The following is a 4,577-nucleotide window of genomic DNA, read 5'->3' as shown; positions in this document are numbered from 1 at the left end:
ATCGGCACCATTCTTAACTCAGATAAGCATAAATAAGGTAACTTATAATGCCTTAAGGTTTTTCCCCACTGGCTACCCCCTTGGCCCATCACCATTTTTGGTTCCTATTAATTTTGAATGCTCTCCTTTAAAGCAATAATGACAAAAAAAAAAAAAGATAATGAAAAAGACAAGACAATGATTATAAAATATTATCCACAGAGGCATAAAACAAAGCAAAAAAGTGCAGGAGAGCAAAAATAATAGACAAAGAATACCCCACACCAGGGCAGGGATGACAGAGGTTATTTTTAGGATGACTAGGGCACACTGTCACCAAGGCTTCCCCTGAGTGTTGGCTGAGGACCTAACACAGGGGTGTCAGAGCATGGAGAGGGGAGGCATGAGAAATGGGGAGAGACAGGATGTGGAACTTGTGATTGGGTCTGTGAGAAGAAAAAACCTAAAAAAGACCCAAGGAAGTTGAGGAACCTAAGTCTTGTCATCTTCACTCCAGCTGGTGGCGCTGGGTGTGGATGGGTGGGCCTGGAGCAGGAGGCGGAGGGACTCCATCCTGCAGGTGATGGCAGCTGCTGCTGCTGCAGCAGGAATGCATGCCCTTAGGAAATGTGAGGATAACTGGAGGCCCTAGGATGTCCCCCTCATTGGCAGCATGCCAGGAGGGTGGATGTTGGCTGCAATGGTGGGAATCCTGGACCTGGCATGGGCTGCCGGGACATCAGAATCTGGACCTAGGGCTGACCTGGCTGGAGTGGGTAGGGCAGTGCTATCTGGTGCTGCATCAGAGGGTAGGAAGAAGGCTGCTGCTGAGGCATCATGCCGGGGTGCCCTGCTGCTCCCAGGGGTGGCAGGCCAGGCCCTCCCATATGCTGGTGCCCCTGTGGAGGGTTCTGCCCATGCTGTAGGCGGACTCGCAATTCTGCGTATTTCAGGCTCTCCACGTGGAGGTTCTGGAGTTCAGTAAGCAAGCGCTGCCTCTGTTGTTCTAAAGCCTCTTTCTGTCCATGATCATTTCCAGCTCCTCAAAATGCTGAAATTTGATTTCCCGTTTCTTTATCCCTGTCTCAGCTGGGAGAGTGACCAGAGACTTGCTCTTTCTCTGTTCCAGGCAGCCAGGTGCTTGGCTTTGATTGCAGCTGAGGCCAGAGCAGCTGCGGCTGTGACTGCATTTCCTTCAGAAAGTTTATGCTCTACTTTTTTGTTCTCAACGTCGCTTTGTCTTTCTTTACAACTATCAATGAGCTCCTGGCTCTCCTCCGTCTCCTGTTCCTCTGATTTGGTGTCCCCGCTAATTTCACTGTCCTTTTCCTTCCTGATATTTGTTCATTGTCTCAGTCTTGTGCTTTATCACCTTCATCTGTTTAATTTTCCTCTTTGTTTCTGCCTTTCCAGGCTGCTGACCATCAGTATCTGTTTCCATTTTTTCCTCTGCAGCTCTTTCAAGCTTTCCTGGCTCTTCAGGCCCAGGCCTGTGATGCCGCTGCCCTCAAGCCTGTAGGTGGGATCCACTTTCTCAGAGGCTGGGGCTGCTTCTTGTACTTTCTTGACATGAGCTTCAACTAAATCCACTGGCACCTCCTTCCAGACTCAAGAAAACTCCAAGGTGTCTTTTGCTGTAGCAGATGCTACATAAGGGTCCACCAAGGATGCCAAAAAGGTAACAGTCTGGTAGGCTAGAGGCCCAAGGGAGGCATTTGAATTCTCAAGGTATGGGTTCTCGATGAAAAGCCTCAAAAACTGGAGAATGCATTCATCCTGAGTCTGATTTCCAACATGTTCTGACATTTTGTTCCAGGCATCCTTGTACCTCCCCAGGGCCTCCAGGACTAGCAGGGTCTCCTGCTCAGTCCATTCTCTTCCAGCACTGGCACCTTTACTCTTTGCTAAGGTTTTCTTGGAGTAAATATCAGTATAGAGACCAAAGCTCTGCAAATCAATTGGTTTACCCTTGTTCTTCTCAGGAAAATTTAACATCTGCTGAGCAGCAGGGACCTGAGGTGATCAAAAATGTAGAGGCACAAGCCCAGAGAGGGTATCACACAATACATTGAAATGAGGAGTAGGAGGAAGTCCCATTGCCATGGGTTCACTTTCTGGATCCATTTGGTAATTAACAAGCCCCCACTGCTCTAAAAAGGCACAAACCCTCATCACAGTACACACATCTCCAGTCAAGTTCCCCTGACAAGCAGTGCTGGTCAAATATTCTTGGAGGTTTAGGTGGTATGTGTCAATCATAAAATTTTGATATGCCAAATATATCTCTGGAGTCTTGGTTTTTCCATTGAAAAACTTGGGAAGAGCACAGCTTTCAATCACGTGAATACAGTTATAATCAAACCATGATGCATAGCTTGGAAAAATAATGGGACTGGTCTGCTTTGTGATATTATCTTCACCGGGGTGAACTGACTGACTGATCACTTTTGAAGGGAGCTTCATCTTCCTTTCCTCCTGTTGTGACTGTTTCTTCATTCCACTCAACTAGGTCAGCTACAGTTTCTCTTTAACAGGTGTATTTTCACTATCTTTCTTTGGATTTACATTTTTGGGAAGTACCCCGTCCTCTGTGTTGGGTACAGGTATCGGGCCTTCCATATTCTTGAAAGACCTTCCTGCTCTTCTTCCTCTTTCTGACTTCTGCACGTCCCATAAAGATGAGCTTGGCCCTTCTTCCCACTCTTCTTATGTGATTCTGGGGGTGTGGGGGGCAGAGAGGAAGGCATTAGCTGATGCTTTTCTATTTTTTCTCTCTGGAATTCTGGCTGAGTCTTCATTCTTTGTTGAAGTTTGCTGTTGAAAACTCATGGGCTTCCTGTTCTTGTCCACCTTGTAATCCTCCTCATTCATCAGCATCCAAAACCCATTTTGCATGAAACTTCCATGGTTTTTCTGGAATTGGTAGATCTTCAATTTCCACATCAACATCATTACTATGGATCCAAGTTTTGTAGCTGTCCAGGTAAAGCCCCTAATGTACTAACACCTGCTTGTCTTATCATGGATCGCAACCACTCTTCATTTCTAGAAGGATACACTTCACTGAGGAAGGATACAGATAAATGTGATGGAAGCCTTTGACTTCTCATCAATAAATGTCCCCTGAGGTCCTTTGGTGATACCTTTCAATTTGTTAGCCAACTTCAGATCAATGTCTGGAATGAGGTAGATGTTGGCTCTGGTCAGATAATTGCTCTGCACCAATGTTTTTTTCAATGTTCATAAACATCTCAACATTACTATTCATTAGGGTTGGATTCTGTAGATCAAACCTTTGCTATCCGTGTTCATTTTTATGCTTGTAAGCAGTCTCGAGAATGTGACACAAGGCGCCTCCAGTTTTGAAATCCATGAAACATTTTGCAGGGAGTTTGGTGAAGGCCGAGTTGGTTACTTGCTTCCCAAAGGCACCTGGAAGTGGAGAAACTGCACCACCAGCCCAGCCAGCGGATTATTGGTAGTTGCATCTGCATGAACATATTTTTTGTAGTGCTTGCCCAGCCAGACCTGCACCCAGTCCACCCAATCCACACTGTCTCTAGACTCCCAAAACTTGCTAGCCTGGGGGGCCTGGTCCTTCTGTCATTAAATGGCCAGGCCCACAGCCATAGCCATGCCTCCTGCACCCAATGCGCCCTGTGCCACTACCTAGACCATTGTCTCCATCCATTATCCCCACCACCTCGCCTGCCCCGGCCCTCCTGGCATTTCTGTTCACACCAGCACCTGCACGCGGCCATCAGTGTATGTCTCTTTTATGGTGATTTATTTGACTCTTTTTGGTCAATGACATGGTGTTGTCATAAAAAATTGTACCCAGAGCTTTCAGTCTGAGAATTGTGGCATGAGAATTGATTTCTGAAGCTGGAGAGAAGGTAACCCAGGCCCAGTTGAGAAGTGGTTGGAAAGTAGATGTCTAACTGCTTGCCCCTTACTCTCATTTTGATGACTAGAAGAGAGGTGTCCTGTATGGGATCAGTTACAACTCAGTTGCTCCTTACACAATGTAAAAAAGAGATTTGAGACTTCTTTGGCCTTTGTATTTCAGTGCTAATTTCATAGGCATTTTAATTTAGTCTGTGTGCTTCACCATGCAAGTTACATGTGCTTATGTTTTCATTGCTGGAAGAAAGCCTGAATCATGGTGGAGAACTTCTTACTTAACTTTGAGCTGCAACTTTATCTCTGCATCACCATGACTGTCATCTTTTTCATTCGTAATCATTTTCCTTATCTTGGGGACTCTGGCTGCCAAGGTAACCAGGTTAATGGTTCTTGATGGTGTCATCAGAGTTACCCATTAACTGTTCACTCTTACCTCTGATCTGATAGTGAGTCCCTTTCTGCAGTACCCTTGTCACTTTGTTGGCTCACAATCTGAAATGTAATGTATGGGTTACAGCAGTAACTCCTATTAGTCACCCACTCATTCTCACAAGAATCTGAATTCTTGAAATGTCTTACATTTTAACAGTGACATAGATGTCCTCATTAAGAGCTTAGGTGTGTGTTTGACTTCTTTTTCCCCTCACTTGCTGAGAAGGTAACAGGTTGTACTTTTCATTGCTGAAGGATAC

The 4,577-nt window shown here is 45.6% G+C and overlaps 1 pseudogene; it reads right to left on the bottom strand.

Moving 5' to 3' along the window:
* Positions 1-487: 487 nt before the first annotated feature.
* Positions 488-4,225, bottom strand: LOC107524791 (SWI/SNF complex subunit SMARCC1 pseudogene; annotated as a pseudogene).
* Between the last annotated feature and the right edge of the window lie 352 nt (positions 4,226-4,577).

This window comes from Miniopterus natalensis, chromosome 8 (genome assembly GCF_054644295.1).
Source record: "Miniopterus natalensis isolate mMinNat1 chromosome 8, mMinNat1.hap1, whole genome shotgun sequence".
Taxonomy (NCBI): Eukaryota; Metazoa; Chordata; class Mammalia; order Chiroptera; family Miniopteridae; genus Miniopterus; species Miniopterus natalensis.
The sequence above is the reverse complement of the archived record's forward strand: the minus strand, read 5'-3'. Positions and strand labels throughout refer to the sequence as shown.